Source organism: Furipterus horrens, unplaced genomic scaffold, assembly GCF_987537825.1.
Source record: "Furipterus horrens unplaced genomic scaffold, mFurHor1.1.pri manual_scaffold_2, whole genome shotgun sequence".
NCBI lineage: Eukaryota > Metazoa > Chordata > Mammalia > Chiroptera > Furipteridae > Furipterus > Furipterus horrens.
In genome coordinates this window covers 125226684-125248832 of record NW_028327172.1, presented here as the reverse complement: position 1 = coordinate 125248832, position 22149 = coordinate 125226684, and the positions used below count along the sequence as shown (strand labels likewise).

At 36.1% G+C, this 22149-nt stretch overlaps 1 protein-coding gene across 1 annotated transcript in view; it reads left to right on the top strand.

Annotated features, from left to right (window-relative positions):
* Positions 1-22149, top strand: part of COL25A1 (collagen type XXV alpha 1 chain) — a 485787-nt gene that overhangs the window by 33770 nt on the left and 429868 nt on the right.

The window sequence follows — 22149 nt, the reverse complement described above, 5'->3', positions numbered from 1 at the left end:
AAAGTAACTCATTAGTATGAAAAATAACTATGGTGTCTGGAGCTGACATTTTTTTATATAAAGAACTCCCTTGAAAGGTGCTGGTCAGATTTCTCTTCTGCATAGTTCATAGCTTGTAATATTTAATGTAATGAATTACAGAGGCTTTGAAAATTTAGGCCTCCAAAGACCAAATCCAAGATGGTAGATGGGATTTTCACATTACTGTGAAGACAAGGTAGAAGTTGACATAGTCTCTTGGGGGTGCTTCATCATTAAATGAAAGAGCTATATTCACCTAACTTATTTTAGCAAGGGAAATACTATTCTCTTTAATGCCACTTATTTGAAACCAAAAAGAGAAGGCCAGAAAAAGTGATATTTTCAGCTAGGTAAAATTGAATTGAGTACACTATAAAATTTGGCATTTTCTCTACCAATTTGCTTGAACAGTCGACATTATTTTATTTGCCTCCATTAAATTTACATTTTATCTTTGTTTTTCTGTGTTATTAGGAATTTTGCATTGAAGTGTTTTTGAGTAATAATAATAAAGAAGAAAAATAGCATTTATAAATTAATACAAAAAAAGAATATTGGTTATTTTCTACTAAGGCAGCAGTGGTTCAGCCAGCAGGAAGTGCTCAGGCTTTGGAACCAGATAGAACTAGCCCTAATTCTGGCTAAGCTGTTACCAATTGTTTGGCCTTGGGCAAATTTCTTAAATCCTTCCAGCCTGAGTTTCCTCATTTATAAAGCAGAAATATTAATGTCTATTAAGAATTAGAAACAACGTATGGTATGCAGCTAACATAATGCTGGCACATAGGAGGGTATTCAATAAACGGAATATACTGATTGTTCTGGCTAAGTCCTAAATAATTATGATTTTTAAGTGTTGTTTTAGTTTATTTTGTTGATTATGCTATTACAGTTGTCCCAATTTTCCCCCTTTTGCCCTTCTCCACCTGCTACTCCCCTTCCCTCCAGGAATTGCCCCCCTTAGTTCATGCCCAAGGGTCGTGCATACAAGTTCTTTGGCTTTTCCATTTCCTATACTATTCTTAACATCCCTGTGTCTATTTTGTACCAACTGATTATGCTTCTTAATCCCTGCACCTTTTTCCCATCTCCCCATTTCTCCTTCTAGCTGATAACCCTTCAAATGATCTGCATATCTATGATTCTGTTCCTGTTCTAGTTTGCTTAGTTCTTTTTGTTTTTTAGATTCAGTTGTTAGTAGTTGTGATTTGTCATTTTAATGTTCATAGTTTCAATGGTCTTCTTTTTCTTAAATAAGTCCCTTTAACATTTCATGCAATAATGGCTTCGTAATGATGAACTCTTTAGTTTTATTTTGTCTGGGTAGCACTTCGTCTGCCCTTCCATCCTAAATGATAACTTTGCTGGATAGAGTAGTCTTGGTTTTAGGTCCTTGCTTTTCATCACTTTGAATACTTCTTGCCAGTTTCTTCTAACCTGCAAAGTTTCTTTTGAGGAATCAGCTGATAGTTTTATGGGAACTCCTTTGTAGGTAGCTCTCTGCTTTTCTCTTGCTGCTTTTAAGATTCTTTATCTTTAACCTTTGGCATTTAATTATGGTGTGTCTTGGTGTGTTCCTTTTTGGGTCCAACTTGTTTGGGACTCTGTGCTTCCTGGACTTATATGTCTGTTTCCTTCACAAAATTTGGGAAGTTTTCTTTCATTATTTCTTCAAATAAGTTTTCAATTTCTTGCTCTTTTTTTTCTCCTTCTTGCACCCCTATGATTCAGATATTGGTATGTTTAAAATTATCCCAGGGGTTCCTAAGCCTCTTTTAGTTTTTTTGAATTCTTGTTTCTTCTTTCTGTTCTGGTCGAATGTTTATTTTATCTTTTTGTTCCAAGTGGTTGATTTGAATCCTGGCCTCCCTTCATTGTTCCCTATATATTTCTCTTTCTTTTTAGACATTTTATTTATTTATTTTTAGATAGAGTGGAAGGGTGGGGGATAGAGAGGAAGACAAATGTCAATGTGTGATTACCTCCGCATGGCCCCAGCTGGGGACCTGGCCTGCAACCCAGGTATGTGCCCTTACTAAGCATTGAACCAGTGACCCTTTGGTTTACAGGCTAGCACTCAATCCAGTCAGCCACACCAGCCAGGGCTATTTTTCTTATTTCACGTAGTGTATTCTTCATTTCTTTCTTTATTTTGTGGTTATACTTAGGGAGTTCTCTGAGCATCCTGATCGTCAGTGTTCTGAATTTTGTATCTGATATGTTGATTATCTCCATTTCATTTAATTCTTTTTTGGGGTTCTGTTCTGTTTTCATTTGGGCCATATTTCTTTGCTTCCTCAATTTGGTGGCCTACCTGTGTTTTTTTCTGTGTAGTAGGTAGAGCTGCTTTTACTCCCTGTGCTAGTACCACGGCCTGTGTAGAAAAGGTACCTGTAAATGGTGTGGAGCAGAGCCTTAGGTAATTACCAGAGCCGGGGCCACCTACTTTACCACTTTGTGGCTCTGTGTGTGTGTGTGGCGGTGGGGGGCTGCAGCTTGGAGAGAGGACAGTGCCACTGCCTGACTTCTGGAGGCCTACCCAGCACTGGCCCCACTTCCATTCACCTCACCCACCTCCTATATGTGATTGGTGCTCTTCCAGCTACTGCCATGTGGTTTGTGTATGTTCTAAGCCCATATGGCTCTTTAAGTGGCAAAAATCTGGCAGTTTCTTCAGCTGTCCCAACTACTACTGTTTTTTTTACATCTAGAAGTAATGAGGCTTTATCTTTCTGGCTCTGGAAACTTGGGCTGCGTAGTCTGGCCTGGGGCTGGGATCTCGCTCCCAAGGTATCCCTCCCAATTTTCATCCATCACATATGAATGTGGAACTATCCATTCTGTTGCCACTGCTGCTGCCTCCCTGCAACTCTACCTCCCCACCCTGTCCCTGCAACTCTGCGCCTCCCCCCATCTGGATGAATGCTGCTGCTTTAAATCCTTGGTTGTTGGACTTACATACAACTTGATTTTCTGATGGTTCTGGGTGTTATTTATTTATTTATTTATTTATTTTTGAGTTCTGGTTGTAATTCTTTTTACAGTTGCACGAGGAGGTGAAGCATGTCTACCTACACCTCTATCTTGACTGGAAGTCAATTTTTAATTTTTATTGAAAGAATTATATGCTATAGATTTTTTTAGTGCCTAATGCAGGGCCTGACACATGGAAGAGTCTTGATAAATATATATACTGAATAAATGAACTAGTATAATGTTGTTCTAAAGGACTTGGTCACATAGACCATTAGTGTCATGTAGCATAAATATGAGGTCTGCCCAGAAAGTGTCCAGCCATGTAATATAAAAAATAGAGACATTTACTAAAGAAGATACAAGGTAGAAGAAACATTGTACATAGGGCAATGATGCCTAGTTTTCTCCAAAGTAGGCACCTTGGGACCTCACACAGCTCTGCAAATTGCCATCAGCAACCTTGTTGTATTATCCTGAATTTCACTGATGGTCTGAAATCACTTCCCTTTCAAAGGTGATTTTAGTTTGGGAAAAGATGGAAGTCTCAGGGTGCCAAATCTGGGTTGTAAAGGGGTCTGAGTCACCTGGATGATTTGGTGTTTTGCCAAAACACTCTGCACAAGACATGGTGCATGAGCAGGCATTTGTCATGATGAAGCTGCCAATCACCATTTGCCCATAGCTGCAGCCTTCTGAATCATCTGAATAGTTTCTGTGGAGGAATGTTCAAGCTTAATGCAAAATTTGATGCAGATTTGTTGCTCTACTTGCTCAGTCTTTTTGCATGTGACAGCCACACAGTGCACATATTCATTCAATGGCGTCTACTGCGCCCACTAACTAGTACAGTGAAGTCATCATTGTTTATGCATATGCATTCCATTCCACTCTCTTTGGATGCCAGTTTGCATCAATGCAAACCATTCTCATTATATTAACAATGGCTGGAGTTTTTCCTGACAGACCTCCTATGTAACAGGGGTAGTTGAGGAAAAACTCAAGAGTGGAGAAGTGGCCTAAAATCCCTCTGGCTGTCATGTAGCAGTGCTGGACTCCATCTTCCAGGGGAGGGACATGCCTCTCAAGATTTACATATTTATAGAATGGGTGGAGGGGCAGGAACAGCGAGGTAACTGTGAAAAAGGGGAATAAGGGAAGGCTGTTGAGGAGGAGGTCTCCTTAAAGAGGGGAGCCTTTGGATCTCAGAAGCTGAGGAGTGTTTCCTTTTGTTGAGCCAACTCACATTGTAGAGCCAGCGCTTTGCTGAGCCTCAGGGCATCTAGATTTGTCTTCCTGAACAGTAGAAGTAGTTTTGTTTAGCAAATGTCCTTTATGATTCATACATATTAGCTATCATGATTGGCCTCTAATCTTTTTGTATCATAATCAAAAAGGCTATGGATGTCTTTGGCTCCAAATATTTCATTTTTAGGATATTTTGTTATTTTTGAATAGGTTACACAGTTTCGTTGTACAAGAATAAAAAAGACAAAAGTCTTTTTTTCCTACCCCATTCCCAAGCAAAACTGCTCATCTGGTAGGAAGAAATCATAGGTAACGTTCTTTCCAGAGATGTTCTGTGCAAGTATATATGGTCCATGTACTTTATAAACTTGGACAATGGTCACCACTTTCTGACTTCACAACAGCAGTAATTTATAGCATAAAATAAGTATGAATACTTTATCTAAGTATAGTAGTCCATTGAAAAGAAAACAAGACAAAGATAAAAGGAAAATGCTCCAGTAATTGCAGATATCATTTGGTTTCCCAAATGTCTTAATGCATATGCTATTATCTGTGGTGAAAATAATTGTGCTTTGTTTAAAAAAGTGTTCTCTTTGTAATCGTCGTCGGCAGCCGTCCGTCTCGAGAGACGATGGTGTAGCTTCTTAAGAGTCTATCTGCACCGCCGAGAATGGCTGTGCAGTCCGACTCGGGAGTGACATGGTATCTGTCTCCTCCCGTGTTGAATCGACATCTTGTGATGACGCTGAAGCTACAGAGCCTGGGCAGGGTAATATGGAGGGTCTGCTGTTGCCCATGCAGCAGACCCCCCCTCTCTTCGCAGCTGAAGGATCCAAGGGAAAGACGGAGTCAATACAGCTTGGCTTCAGGTGCGCCGCAGGAGTTGCCGGTGTTGACTACAACGTCAAACCGCCTTAGGGACTCCGGCTCCGGATTTTCTGTCGGGGTTTACTCCCTTAGCCTTTCCCCTGAAGAGGTATGCCGCAAGGCAGCGGAGGTTTTTTGGAGTCAGAGTTTTCCTTCTCTGATGTACCCTGACTGGAAGATCGAACCAGCGACACTTAGCTCGCAGGCCGACGCTCAATCCACTGAGCTAAACCAGCCAGGGCAACACACATATGTATATGTATGGTATATATGTATATATAATAGATTCATATAATGTATAAATGTGTGCATATAAATATATGATAGATATATACAATATAAGATATATAGTACATATACTTTATACATATAAATAGATATCTATTTATAAATATATACATTGAAAGCTATATATCCCACCCTCATTGATGTGGTTCAGTGGGTTGGGCTTCATTTTGCAAACTGAAAGGTTGCTGGTTTGATTCCTGGTCAGGGCATATGCCTAGGCTGTGGGCTGGTTCCCATTTGGGGTGTGCAAGAGGCAACCAATTGATGTTTCTCTCACACATTTATCTTTCTCTCCCTCTCTTTCTCCCTTCCTTCCCCTCCATGTAAAAATAAATAAATAAATAAATACATAAAATCTTTAAAAAAGAGAAAACTATGTTTTGGGACATTGTTCTGCTTAAATTTGTTAGCAGGCCCAAATTATCCTCCATTTTTCTGTAGAGGGGTTATTTAATCACAATAATTGGGACTTCCATTTCTAGAGCAATTTAATGTGTTTTGTGAAGGCTTCATATTGACTCATTATTAACCTCAGGGAGCAAAGAAATGTAAAAAGCTAATATGTAAAGGGAAAAAGCTCTTTAGAGGCTGAGCGACTTAAATATAGGAGAGTATCAGCTTTTTCAAAAATAAGGTGTTTAATATAAACAACCTTGGGAGATTCATAAACACAGAAGCTTGACACATAGCAAGGCTTACTTAGGCTTTAAATATTAAAAGGGTAAAATTACTGTGTTTAAACACCCCTCAGGTTCAAGGCTGTCCTTAAGTCATTTTGTGTGTACCTTCCCTTTTAAAATATGAATTAGTTATGTCAACACAAAACTGACAGCCCTCTATAATCACTACTGTAAAAGCCCCAAGGTTAATTATACAGCTTCTTTATCATGCCATAAATCTTCTGAAATCTTTCCCCATTCTTCTACTCAAATTTAGCTCCCCTCAACCATCCCTTGCCCAGAGTACTTTAGTGATCTTCAATTCTGCTCTTAAAGCTATGGGCATTTTTATGTACATATGATCATGATCAACATCTACAAGGATTGATGTTTAGCTTATCTATGTCTTTTGTGCTAGAGCATGAAGTGTTTCAAGGCAAAGGCTGTATCCCACTCACTTTTGTGTCCATCATCATGAGCAGTTTGTGCACATCTTTAATACTTGTACTGAAGGAACAAAATAAAGGAATGTATGGCTTACTTTTTCCAATTCAGTTTTCTTTTAAAAAATTTCCATGGCTGCATTTGAAGTGTTTACATGTTAAACAGTACTAGATTTCCCACGTCACTTTATAAGTGCTGATGATATGACTAGCTCCTTATTCTTGTTGAATTCCTATGTTGGAAAGGAGATTATGGGATAAAATGCCTCTCAGGTGGTCTACCACCCCAGTGTGAAGTACACAAACAAGGGAATTATGCAGATGGTTTAAGACAGAAACAACTTTCCCTCAAATATTCAGACAGTGAAGTCTGAGCACATTCAAGCTTTATGGGAGATGTAGATTAAACATTATTTGTTTAATTTAGGGTAAATAAAGAGCACAAATGGCTCATTAAAAATAAAATCCACTTTGGGTAATATAATAAATGCCCAGATTTCTTACTTTATTTTTTATCAAATAATCTCCAAGTCTGGTTTCTTTCTGTTAGGCAGATACAACTAAAGCATTAGTTTACATCACCCAGATAATGCTTTTCAGGATCCCTTTCCCAATTGATAAGATTCAGGGAATTAGATTCACATTTTATCACTAAATGATAACAAATTAATTGGTCAGTTGGTTAGGAGATAATATATTGTAATATATTGCAGATATTCACACCTTCCTTTTAAACAAATGTTCAGAGGTAAGTGTCAATCAGTTTGATAATTTACTTGCATCCAGATTTTTATGGTAAATTAAATTTAGCATTTTAAAGTTTTAGATTTCCTCCCCAAATAATCTCTCCCACGGTGCACATTTCTTTCATACTAGTGAAATAATCTTGATAAATGGATATCATAAGTAAGAGAAAGTAATATGGGCTAAATCCAAACCTCAGGTAAAATCAGATTTGACTAAAGGTCTTTTAGGCTGTTTATACTGTTATCCATAGGAAGATCTACAAAGCCATACTGACTAAAAATTTTAAAAAGTGGAGTTAAAATTTCTTGTTTGATTATTCTGCACAAAACTTACAATGGAATTTTGTTTAGTTTGATGAGGGACATGAAACATTTTCTTTTAATTGGGTTATTTTCTAGTTTCTTTTATTATTATTTTTATTCTTAGATCCCTGAAAAGGAAAGAACATTTAATATTTTGAATATGAAAATTTTTTTGTTTACTCTGAGCTTGGTTTATTAGGCCTTCTTATATTTTGCTAGTTATAGAAATGAGGATTTGTTACCAGTTATACTAAATGAATAGGGGTTTCTAGTAGTATATTTGGAAAAGGTTCTCAAACTAAACTGACCATTTTTAACCGCCCCCCCCCCCCCCCCAACACACACACAGAAAAAGCTCTGTAGACTTTTCCAATCTGGTTTTTAAGGGCTGTATCTCAGCATTTGGGTTCATTAGCTTCTATACCATGTAATTTATGATGATCTCAGCTTCAAGTATGCAGTTTAATCTAATTAGGGCATAGTGCAGAATAAGCTTGGAGTGCAATAGTGAAGGCTCTCAGAGGACTCCCAAAAGGCTGACAGTACAGAAGTCATGGGTTGACTTTAAAATTATAATTGCTACTTGGTTTTTGCTTGAAAGGAACATATAATTCAACCATATAGAAAAAGATTTGTATCCACATTTTTATGTCATTTTCCCCTAAGGTTGGGAATAATCTTTATCCTCTTCTCCCACAATGAATACTTTTTTAGATGAAAGTAGTGGGTGTAAACATTATAGTCTGAGAAGGTCATGCCGACTGGTCAGGAGGCAACCATTTATTTATGAGGGCCAGTCCTAGATTATCAGTGCATTTTCCCCTGGCCTCTATATCTTGGTAAGTTTAATGCCAACAACATAAACAATATATAAAGTGTATTTTGGGGTCAATGAGCCATTTTGGGATACTAAAAGTTACACTGCTTAAGACATGAGTTTGATCTTGGCATTCTTTCTTCAAACCACCCCATTGCTGTGTGAGAATTTCTGAAGGTCATTCATCTTCACCTCATTGTTTTTCATAAAGTAATTGTAGCTTGTCCAACTCCTCAGCTGCTTATCCATAGCCTTCCAAATGAATAATAAAAATAATAGCTGATACTCATGATACTGAGTACCACACATTGTTTTAAGTCTTTTTCATGTATTATCTCAATTAATCCTTGCAATAATAATGAAAATTCACTGTTGAAATTAATTGAAAATTTCACTTAATTCACCCACTTTTATAGGTAGGATACTTGAGCCCCAAAGAGGTTAAATAACTTTCCCAGATCATGTAACTTTTAAAGTGGAGGTTAGCTCTGTCTTATTTCAGAGTTCAAGCTCTTAGCTCTTAATGATTATACCTATTTTTCTGAAGAGAAGACCCAATTAAATTTTTTTAGCAAAGAAAATGTTAGAAGTTAGTATTAGCAGGAAGGATGGGTAGGAAGTAGAAAATTACTCAGGAGACAAGAAAGATTGTGAAAAAGCATTCCATCATTATGAGAGGAACCCAGAGAAAGGGTTTTATTCCCTGATGTGGCTTGATTATAGTTTCTGTTGATTTAAACAGGAATACCAGTAAAATCTGTTACATTACTTAATTATTTTCTTCATTTTTAGATTGACTGAGTGTTTATCCTTGTAATATTGCTTGTTTTATTTATTTATTTATTTATTTGTTTGTTTGTTTATTTATTTATTTATTTATTGGTGGGGAACCCCACTCTGTAACAATCCCTTCCTCTTAGACTTAAGACCATTTATAATCTTATAAAGGACAACTGGTGAAGGTCTTGTGCTCCTCTAGCTGCTTCATATTGCTTGTTTTTAATAGCCATTTAACAGGTAGATAACCAGAAAAAGCAGATCAAATATTCCGAAAGTTAAATTTAGGAAGGTCTATGGGAGTCTTTAGCATAGGGCCACAGCAGTGACAATCTTGGAGAAGAATCCTGACATTGGCATTCTGAAATTGTTAAATTTTTCATTCTTTATGTGGTTCAAATGGCATAAAAACAAAAACATATCTTGCTCCCTTTAGTATATACTGTTATTACATCAAGAGGATATGTGCAAGAATAGGTATTTATTGCCCTAATTATAAGTTCATTTTAATGAAAAAAGTATAAGGAAAATTTCACATTAATTGAAAAGAAATACGAGAAAGTATAGTCAATTTGTTCAAAGAAAACGGTGCTGTTTAAATTGTCCCTTGGCATTCAGCTCAGAGTATTTATTGCAGATTGATCATTAGTCCAAAGATTTTAGCCCATACTTTGCAGTGTCTCAATTCTCAAACTTTAATAGATAGATTAATAGATTAGAGTAGAACAGTTGAACCAATGTAGCTTATAGTTTGCCCTGAGAACTTGAGGATTTTATAATTAAATACTGGATGACCAGTGAGCTTTGCTCATGTTACTAAATCATGACTTTTTCCATTTTAGTGACATGGTTAAAATTGGAAATGTCAAAAATGTCTGAATAAGAGCATGATTCATGGACTCAAACTTGCTTTCAAACTACTTTATTTAAAAAAAAAAAGCATTATAAGTAGATTAACTAGAAATTATGGTGTATTAACCTGTCTTTTAGCAAGACTGTGTTTGTGAGTTGCAAAACATTTACTTCTTTCAACAAAGCTGATGTTGGTCTCTCTAAGTATAATAAAATTAATTAATTACCCAGTATCAGTGGCAAAAACTAAATGGTCCAAAATAACAGAAGTCAGAATTCATTAGTGTGGCTGAGTGGGTTTGCTAAAGATGTTTGTCAACCTGGTATTGTCAATAATACCACATGTTGCTGGATATCATTTGAAATCTCCTGAGAGGCATTTGATCATCAGGGCTGATTCTAGTTGGGATCTTAAAGTCAAAAGCACTCAGACGGAATCTATCATTCCACTTTCTTCACTTGATTTGCTCGTCCCTCTGGACTTCTCTCCATGAATGGTGGTCACTGTCCAAACTGGATACTTGAGAAATTGGCCCAAGCTGTACTTCCAATACTTTTTCTTTTATTTCTTTTTTTTTATTTATTTTATTTTCCCATTACCATTTAGCCCCCTTATACCCTATTGCCCCCCACAATCTTAAACCATTGGTCATGTCTGTGAGTCTTTTTTCCTTTTCGCTCAATCCCTCCATTCCCCTTACCACCCCCTCCACTCGCTGTCACCCTGCTCTCCATCTGAGTCTGTCCCCATTTTCCTTGTTCAGTTTGTTCACTAGATTCCACATATGAGTGAAATCATGTTATTTGATTTTCTCTGACTGGCTTATTTCACTTGGCTTAATGTTTTCCAGGTCCATCCATGCTGTCGCAAAAGATAAAATTTTCTTTTTTTTTTTTTTTTCTTTATGGCTGACTAGTATTTCATTGTATAAATGTCCCATGGTTGTTTTATCCACTCATCTATTGATGGACACTTGGGCTACTTCCATATGTTGGTGACTGTAAATAACACTGCAATGAACATAGGGGTGCTTATGTTCTTTTGAATTAGTGTTTTGGGTTCCTTCAGATCTATTCCAAGAAGTGGGATACCTGGGTTGAAAGGCAGATACAAATTTTATTTTTTGAGGTATCTCCGTACTGCTTTCCACTGTGGCTGCACCAGTCTGCATTCCTAAACAGTACAAAATGCTTGCCAGTATTTTTTGTTTGTTGATTTATTGAGGATAGCCATTTTGACAAGTGTGAGGTGATATCTCATTGTGGTTTTAATTCGCATTTCTCTGATGATTAGTGATGTTGAGCATCTTATCATGTCTATTAGCCATTTCTATGTCCTCTTTGGAGAAGTGTCTATTCAGAAACTTTGCCCATTTTCAGATGGATTGTTTTTTTTTGTTTTTTTTTGGTGTTGAGTTTTATAAGTTCTTCATAAAGTTCTGACATTAACCCTTTATCATATATATTGGTGAATATGATCTCCCAGTTTGTAGGTTGTCTTTCTATTTTGTTGTTGGTTTCCTTTGATGTGCAAAAACTTTTTAGTTTGATGTAGTTCCATTTTTTTGTTTGTTTCCCTTGCCTGGGGAGATATATCAGATAAAGTATTACTATGAGCAATGTCAGGTTTTTACTGCCTATGTTTTCTTCTATGATTTTTATGGTTTGGGGTCTAACATTTAAGTCTTTAATCCATTTTGAATTTATTCATGTGTGATGTAAGAAGGTGGTCTAGTTTCATTTTTCTGCACATATCCACTTTTCCACCATTTATTGAATAAACTATCTTTTATAAAAAATATGCTTTATTGATTATGCTGTTACAGTTGTCCCAATTTCTTTTGCCTCTGTTCCCCTCCACCCAGTGACACCCCTTCCTCCAGTTGTCCCCCCCCACTTAGTCCATGCCCATTGGTTGTGCATATAGTTCTTCTCTACATCTTCCTGTCTACTCCACTTCCTCCTACTATGCTTCTTAATTCCTGTACCATCTGCTGCCCTTTCCCCACTTCCCCCTCCCAGAAGACCTCCCCCCAAAATGTTTCCCATACCTATAATTCTTTTCCCACTCTCGTTGCCTTCTTAGTTTGCCTTTGTTTCGGTTCCCTAGCTTCTGCTGTTGGTTGTTGTGATACAGTTTTCATTTTAATGTTCATAATTTTGATCCTCTTTCTCCTAAACAAGTCCCTTTAACATTTCATATAACAGTGATTTGGATCTAACGAACTCCTTCAGTGTTACTTTGTCCTGGAAGCACTTTCTCTGCCCTTCTATTCTGAATGACAACTTGATTGGATAGAGTAATCGTGGTTATAGGTTTATGCTTTTCATTCCTTTGAATATTTCTTGCCAGTCCCTTCTTGCCTGCAGAGTCTCCTTTGAGAAATCAGCTAATAGTTTAATTGGGACCCCTTGTACATAATTCTCTTCTTCTCTCTTGCTGTTTTTAAGATTCTCTCTTTATCCTTAATTTTTGACATTTTGATGATAATGTGTCTTGGTGTGGTTCTCCCTAGGTCCAGTTTTTTGGAACTCTCTGTGCTTCCTGGACGTGTAATTCTATTTCCTTCCCCAAGTTAGGGAAGTTCTGCTTCATTATTTTTTTCACATAATTTTTAAATTTCTACTTCTTCTTCTTCACTGTCTGGCAACCCTATAATTCGGATGTTCACTCTCTTATAGTTGTCTCAGAGGTTTCTGAGTTTCTCCTAATTTTCCTCACTTATCGTTTTCTCTTTTTGTACTGGTTGACTGTTCCTTCCCTATGTTCTGATTTGTTGATTTGATCCCTGGTTTTCTTTTCCGTCCCACTAGTTTCATATGTGTTTTTGTTCATTTCAGCAGGACTAGCCTTCATTCCTTCCCTGTCTTGTTTAAGATCTGCTGTTAGGTCTGTAAGCATTCTTATAACCAAAGCTCTGAACTGTACCTCAGAAAGATTTCCTATCTGCTGCTTCGTTAGATTAGATATTTGCTGTCTGGTCAGCTGTGTTACCGGGATTTCTATCATGATCTGTGCCATCCTGACAGTTTTGTGTTTACCTTTGCTTCCTGGGCAGGGCTGTCACACCTCCTACGCTGTAGGTGACAGAGCCCCATGCAGTCGTCACTACCGGGTGACCCTTCTCACCACATTGTGGTGTTTTGTGTGGAAGTGGGGGTCCAAGATGGATTCCTGCCATTCACTCTCCACTGAGAGACCAGGAGCCTCCTCCTTCATCCCTATCCCCTCTGGGCCTCGCGGTCCAAGGCAATGGGGGGTCTGCCATCCCTGGCATTGGAATCGCAATATGACACGTCTGGTCTGCAGCTGGGGTACTCCCCAGGTGCTTCTCACCTCCCCTTAAATACAGGTGTCTGTGCTTAGTGCCATCCCACCGCCATCACTGCTGCTGTCTCCGCCAGCACAGCTTGACCTCTCTGCCCCAGCTTCACCCCTCCTACCTGTCTGGACAAGCACGACTTTTTTAATAAATTCATACATTGAACTTCCATTTATTTTCTGGAACTTCTGGTTATTTCTGGTTTTGCAGTAGTTGTATTCCTTCTTAGTTGTGGAGGGAGATGGAGCATGTCAGTCTAGGCCTCCATCTTGGCCAGAAGTCCTTGACTAAACTATCTTTAGCTCACTGTATGTGCTTGCTTCCTCTGTCAAATATTAATTGACTATAAAGCTTTATTTCTGGGCTCTTTATTCTGTTCCATGGATCTACGTCTCTGTTTTTATGACAGTACCATGCTGTGTTGACTACTATGGCCTTTTATATAGTATAGTTTGATATTAGGTAGAGTGATTCCTCCAACTTTGTTCTTTTATCTCAGGATTACTGTTGCTATATGTGGCCTTTTGTGGTTCCATATACATTTTTGAAATACTTGTTCTAGTTTTGTGAAATACAACATTGGAATCTTGATAGGAATTGCATTGAATCTATGGATTGCTTAGGGTAGTATAGACATTTTAATGATGTTACTTATTTCTGTCCATGAACATCATATGTGCTTCCACTTATTTGTATCTTCTTTAGTTTCTTTCTTCAGTGTCTTATAGTTTTCTGAGTACAGTTGTTGTTTTTTTTTATATCCTTGGTTAGATTTATTTCTAGGTTCTTGATTCTTTTTGAAGTAATTGTGAATGGGATTGTTTCCTCAGTTTCCTTTTCTGATAGTTCATTATTGACATATAAAAATGCAACTGATTTCCGGATATTAATTTTGTATCCAGCTACTTTGCTGAATGCACTTAACAATTCTAGTAGTTTCTTGGTGAAATATTTAGGGTTCGCTATATACAGAATAATTTCATCTGCAAATAAAGACAGTTTTACTTATTCTTTTTCAATTTGGATGCCTTTTATTTTTTTCTTCTTGTCTCATATGGCTAGGATTTCCAGTACTATATTAAATAAGAAAGGTGAAAATGAACATTCCTGTCTTGTTCCCAATCTTAAGGAGAACACTTGTAGTTTTTGCCCATTGAATATAATGTTGGCAATAGATTTTTCCTATATGGCCTTTATTGTGCTTAAGTATATTCCCTCTATTCCCACTTTGCTGAGAGTTTTTATCATAAATGGGTGCTGGATTTTATCAGATGCCTTTTTTACATCTATTGATATGATCATGTGGCTTTTATCCTTTGTTTTGTTTATGTGGTGTATTACATTTATTGATTTGCAAATGTTGTACCAACCTTGGTTCCTGGAATGAATCCCACTTGTCATGGTGTATGATCTTTTTGATGTATTGCTGTATTCAGTTTTCTAATATTTTATTGAGGATTTTAGCATGTATGTTCATCTGGGATATTAGCCTATAATTTTTTTGTAACATCTTTATCTGGTTTTGGAATTAGAATAATGCTGACCTCATAAAATGAGCTTGGGAGTCTTTCCTCCTCTTGCATTTTTTTGAAACAGTTTGAGAAAGAGATGTGTTGGTTCTTCCCAGAATGTTTGGCAAAATTCACCTGTGAAACCATCTGGTCCAGGTCTTTTGTTTGTTGGGAGTTTTTTGATTACAGCTTCTGTTTCACTAGGTGCAATCTGTCTATTCAGACTCTCTGAGTCTTCCTGATTTATTTTTGGAAGATTGTATGTTTCTAGGAATTTATTTATTTCTTCCAGGTTGTCCAATTTGTTGGCATATAGTTGTTCATAATATTTTCTTACAATCTTTTGTGTTTCTGTGGTGTTAGTTGTCATTTCTCCTCTTTCATTTCTTATTTTATTTATTTGGATCCTTCCTCCTTTTTTTGGTGAGTCTGGTTAAAGGTTTGTCAATCTTGTTTATCTTTTCAAAGAACCAGCTCTTGGATTCATTGATCTTTTGTGTCATATTTTTAGAGTCCATTTTGTTTATTTCTGCTCTGGTCTTTATTATTCCTTCCTCCAACTCACTTTCGGCTTTGTTTGTTTTTCTTTTTTCAAGTTCTTTTAAGAATAGAGTTAGATTGTTTATTGGGGCTTTGTTTTGTTTTTTGAGATAGGTCTGTAATGCTATTAATTTCCCTCTTAGGATTGCTTTCCCAGTGTACCAGAGATTTTGGGTTGTTCTCATTTTCTATTGTTTTCAGGTATCTTTTGATTTCTTCATTGATCTCCTGTTGACCTATTCATTGTTTAATAATATGTTATTTAGCTTCCATGTCTTTGTCTATTTTCAGTGTTCTTCTTGTAATTGATTTCTAATTTCATGGCAGAGAAGATGCTTGATATGATTTCAATCTTCTTAAATTTATTAAGACATTTTTTTCTCCTAACATGTAGTCTATCCTAGAAAATGTTCCATGTGCACTTGTATATTTTGCTATTTTGAGGTGAGATGCTCTGAAGATATTAGTTAAACCCATCTGATCTGGTGTGTCATTTCATGCCACAGAAAGAGACTTTTTAAATGAAAATTATTTTTTTTTGAATTTGGAAAGTTTTTTGTTAAACATAATTTAGTATCAAAACACCTTGGTTAATTTTTATCATTATGAAAATTACTTTGGTTTCTTTTTCAGTCACTTTATTGAAACTGCTTGCACAGTCATAACCACTGACCTCCACTCAGGTATCTATGGGATCTTCTCTTTGGAAGGCACTGTACTAGGGTATGCTCATGAGTGTAAGTCCTTGTCTCTGCCCTCAAGGGCCTAAGTCATGGAAATGAAACACAAGAACTGAAGTATCTGAAAGTGATTTATAAACTTTAAAGTAATATGAAAATATTATTGCTTATAAGTATAACTTAAAATTTTAGTAACAATGAATTAATGTTTCACAAAAAAATAAAGTGCAAATAAAATTCAAAATTGGTAGACCATAACTAATTTTGACTGGAAAGCTCAGAGAAGATGTTTTGAAACTATCATAATTAGACTAGATTTTTAATGATCATATTTGAAGAAGTCAATAATTTGACTTGAAGTTAACAGTTTAGAGTCAGTAATTGGGTCAGTTCTTGGCATTATAATTTAGTGGTTAAAGCTTAACTCTAGAGTCAGATTACATGCAGGTTAGCAAGACTTATGTTGCGGTATTGTATAATATTTGTCCAAAAAGGTAATTATGCCAATAATTTTATCACAAGTTTATTATTAATAGTACAATAAAATGATATTGTTAGTATTTATTGAGCACTTATTGAAAAGTGCAGCCACTTTTTCAAAGTGTTTTACATGTATTACACGGACTGGAAGGTATGCGACCAAGCTGCTGCCGTTTTCCACTGTGAGATTGTAAGGGTCTGATATTGGGTGTGGGCAGGAAGACTGGAAAGGAAGGGCCAGAAAGGAACATTTGCTTGGGCTCTGTTACTAATTGGTGGGGGAGAGGGTGTCAGTGGTGATTTACGAGTGTTTTACTTAGGTTAATGGTGATATTAATAGGTAGTCAGTCTGTCCTCATATTTAACCCACCTCAGAATGCTTAACATTTCGACAAACCTTCTTTTGAAATTCTCTTTCCTTTTTTATGTTGGTGACTATTTTTAAATCTTGGTTTTCCTTTACCTAATTCCTCATTCAGCGTTATTTCTGTAGTGCACAGCCTTCAAAGTCTCAATCTGGAGCTCGTTTGTTTTTCTTTTACAGGCCCACTTGGCACATTATAGAGAGTGAATGCTGTTCAGTTACCTTTAATCTGGAGACAGGTAACCTCATAGAGGGAGAAAGCTGGGCCTCAAACCCAACTACACATGATTAGCTGTGGAGTGCTGTGTCTTTGATCTTAGTTTGCTCAGTTATAAATGGGAATGATACCTATCTTATGGAATTATTATGAGCACTAAATGAGTCTAGGGAAAAGTCTCAAAACACAGTAGTCCCTTAGCAAGTTTTATTTCCTCTTTTTTGTTACATTTTCTCCTATTCAGATATTTCCCTTTGGTTTAAATTGCTTCCCTGATGAAGACTCTTCCTGCATTGAGAGAAATAGCCATGATTTTCTTTTGCTTGCCAGATGTTAAAGTGTACATTACCATCTTTCTTGGATAAATAGCACAGTGATTGTCTTTCAGTTTTAAACATGGCATAAGTTAATACTCTAAGAACTACAAAGAGATAAAATAACAAACATTTTTATGTGAAATTATATTTTAGACTGGGTGTGAAAATTTATCTTCAAATTGAATTCTTAAGTGCAGTATGAAGACAAACTGTGGGAACACAATATGTGAAATATAAAAAATTTTAAACCCCTTACATATCTAGGCATTTTATTTGTATAGATGTTATGAATGATACAATGATTGATCTTTTGTGTAGGAATTAGAATAGGAATTTCATTTGATTCAACAGACTGATAGGAAGCACCTTGTTTTGTAGATACATGAGCCGAGATGATATCTGCTATGGGTAACTAGTCAAAGTGGTCAAGTTAGCTAAGTTTTTGTTAGGGATTTGGAAATGACCCACGGAAGAATTTTTCTTTATTCAATTAAATTTTGTGACTTAAAAATTTCAAGAGTAATATATTAAAGTTATAAAATATTAAAAATAATATTAGAATGAAGAAGAGGTTTTAGGTGTGACCTAGTACAACCACTTTGTTTTAGAGAGAAAGAAACTGAGGCCTAAAGATTGGAAGAGATCAGCCCAAGACTCCCCATAATGATAGTGTCAAGAGATCAAAGTTAGGTCTCTTAATTTCCTGGATTCTTAGCATTTTGCCATAAAACCTCATGAGCATTTAAACATTATTTCAACCAAACCCTGGCCTCAAAATGAAGTTTCTTGTGAAAAATAATAAGACTTGGGACTAACACTTCTTTAATCATTATTTCTAATCACTTTTTCAATTCCATATTTAAAAAAAAATAAATTTAAAGATTTATAAGATCACAAAAGTTCAGTTTTATTTCAATATTCACATGAAATGGATGCTTCACAGGTATGCGCCATATTGGTACCCTGTGCACTCACATTCCACTAGGGGATGTAGGCTCCAGTTTGAGAAGATGCCAAAAAGGTTGATTATGCCCAAGCTAGTTCACATTCACCCAAGGGAAATTTGATCTGAAAAAAAATAACTGCCCATTATTTTCTGAATAAAAATATCTTACCATTTAACTGTTGATCAAATTTTATTTTATTTTGAAAATTATTGTAAATAGAGCACTAGAAAGCCAGCTACTTTAAAACTATATGGTAAACTCTTTTGCTTTCCTGCCTAGGTTAAATCTGTACTAAAACACACACACACATGCACACACACACAACGATGCTTACAATGTTTATATCTGTTTATAGTTTCTCTATGTGGCTCCTTTCCAAAAGGTTTCAGGTTCATGTGAGAGGAGAGGAGATTAGCAATGATGAACAGATAATGTGAGAAATAGGTATGCTCTGTTCTAAAGCCCAGTTGTGACTTTTGGACTGTCTCTTGAACTCTGTAAAATGCTCTTTTTACTTAACTAAGTAAAGATGATACAAGAGAAAAATGGAATAGAAACTTCGATGTGTCCAAAGCTCAAAGCAAGTTTTATTAGAGTGTATAACAGATGCAATAGTTATTGTGTGGTAAATATATAAGGTCTTTTCAGAAGGTATCCAGCCATGTAATATGAAAAATACAGATATTTATTGAAGAAGATACAAGCCACATTGTACAAAGGGCAATGATGCCTCAGTCCCCTACCAAGTAGGCACCCTGGGACCTCACATAGTTCTCCCAGTTGCCATCAGCTGCCTCATTGTATTTTCTTGAATCTCATCGACGGACTGAAATCTCTTCCCTTTTAAAGGAGATTTTAGTTTTAGGAAAAGCCAGAAGTCACAGGGCACAAAATCTGGAGTGGAGGGGGGCTGAGTCACCTGGGTGATTTGATGTTTTGCCAAAAAACTCTGCACTAGACCTGATACATGAGATGTGATGCACAAGAGGGCATGTCGTCATGATGAAGCTGCCAGTCACCAGCCACCCATAGCTGTGGCCTTCTGAATCATGTGAATAGTTTCCACAGAGGAATGTTCAAGCTTAACCCAAAATTTGATGCAGATTCATTGCTCTACTCACTCATTCATTTTGAATGTGACAGCCACACAGTACACATTCTCACTCAATGGCCCCCTGACTAGCACAGTGAAGTCATCATTGTTCACGCATGCACATTCCAGTCCACTCTCCTTGTCTGTGAGTTTACATTGATGTCATACAAACCATTCTCTTATATTAAGAATGGCTGGACTTTTTTTTGGACAGACCTCATATATGAGATTGTCAGAAAGTATCAATATTTGGAAGTTAGTGTTTTTAATGAGAGAAATTTATTTGCTATTGCTATTTTGATTTTTCATCAGCTTTTCATTTGTACTTTCCTGGTTTAGAAGAAAACCAGAAAGAAGGTAAAGGTTTTTTAAACAATGTAGTACATAATAATAAAGATTATTTGAATGAATAAGTGAGCAGTGGTTGTTCTTTGGGAGAGGACACAGTTGAGGGGAGGGAAGGGGCTGCACATAAGAATTAGGTAGCCTTCCCCACCACAAATATTCACCCTCTTTCCCATTCTGAGATTCTCCATCCTGGAGGAGAACCATGGCTTTGGAGCAGTGAGTTAAAGTACATTTGGAAAGCACTCAAACATGAGGTCTGTGAGCTGTGCACCAAATTTTCAATGTCAGTGGAGTCTGGGTTTATTTTAGCAATGTGGCACATTTTTGGTTTGATGATTTAAGTTTTATTTTTAAATTAAATTGTAATATAATATGAAGTTACTCTTGAAATATATGAGTTTAAATCTTACAAGGATACTATTTATGAGTAAAATAATTTTTCATTATGGCTAAGGTCAGAATTCTTGAAAAATTATAGCAGTCATAGGGTTGTTGTTCCACATGACAGAGCTCTCCCAGAAAATAAAAATTTCGATGAAAAGAGGCCTTTTTTACACTCAGACAGGATACTTATTTTTTTAAAGATTTCAACCACCAGATTTTACCTTATAGAAAAAGATAGCATTTCTTTGCCCAGTGATTCCAATTCATCCCAAACAGATGAGAATTTATAAGCCTTGTATTTGCATTAGTGCATTTTGAAACTAAGAGAATTCTGTGAAAACACTTAGTGCAATGCCTGGTACATGGTAGAAACTCAAGAAATGCTAATTTTCTTTTCTCTCTTTTTTTCCTTCTCAAGAGATATCAAGAGATGTACAGTATTTATTTTAAGGAATTAATATGCGGGGTTGTGCAAAGTAGGCTTACAGTTCTTAGGGAAAATAATACAATAATTAAAAATAATAATATAAGAATAAACTGTTTCACATGCTCAGAAGTATAAACCTACATTTGCCCACCCTTGTATTTATTAGTTTGGAAACCTTGTATAAAAATTAGAAAAATACCTCTAGTGGGCAGTGTATCTCATTTTCAAGCATATTGATCAAAATGTAGTAAGAGGCAAGCTTTTTAAAGGAATTTCATTCAACTGAGCTCAATTTATCCAAATTTTACTTATGTACTACACACAAGACACTTATATGGATATTGTAGATGATTGAAAGATGAGTACGTTGTTCCTGTGTTACAAGTTTATAATTCAAGGTTGGTGCATATGGGGGGCATATATTCAATATAATATATACAAACATTCACATGTGTGCATATAAACATGTAAACACCTGTTTAATATATAGCACCTTGTAGAATCCAGGTCTCCAAACTTGTAACACATTATTCTTTCTGCTCTACCACACCCATCTGCTACTGGATGCCCAGCTCCTTGAGAAAGAAAGTGGGTTTTAATTCCTACCTCCCATTTACTTAGTGTAACCAGTGCTTTGGTATATCTCCAAACATCAGCCTTGTCTCACTAAATTAGAACTTTTAAAAGAAGCATGCATAAATTAGCAAACTATATGAATTATGGATTATTTTTGAGTAAGCATAAATTTAAAAAACTAAAGTACATACAGTAACCCAGTTTCCTTGCTGACATTTTGTTGATAGAGGAGAGCAGAAATCTTATTGGACCTGCTTTAATGAACTTGTAAGACTCAAGTGTAACTAATGTTCTAAAATACTCAAAAACAATTCACCTAGAAATTTTAAGTAGGTCATGCATATTTACTAATGTTTTTTCTTTTTCATAAATCCTTTCTTTAATAGTTACAAAGGCAAAATTAACACTTATCTTGATCAAAGTGTAATAGATTCAATACTATTGGCAATGGAATTACGATTATTACTATATTGCACTATGTATGTGTGTATATATATATATACACACACATATATATATATATACACACATATATATATATGACTTTTATTTTTTGTGTCTCTCCCTCTAGATTTTAAGATTTTTCTTCTTGCTGTAGAGAAAAAGACAGTTTTCTTCCCAGACATCTAGTCTGTATTGAGCCAAGATGGATAGCAGGTAGCTCATTACTATATTCATTAGGCAAGAAACTGCATTATACCCCGAGGAATATGAAAATTAAGGGAATATTAAGATATGACTCGGCTTCAAGTTACTTATAGTCTATTATGAGATGGCACATATAATTAATTAGAGTGGGGGATACCATGTTCTATAAAAGAGGTCTAAGTAGAGTGCTGTGAGAATTTAGAGAAAAGATTTGTTACTTTTGCTGGGAGATATGAGGAAACCTTCCTAAATTAGGTGGCATTTGATATGGGCTCTCAGAGTCCAGTCTGGATTTGA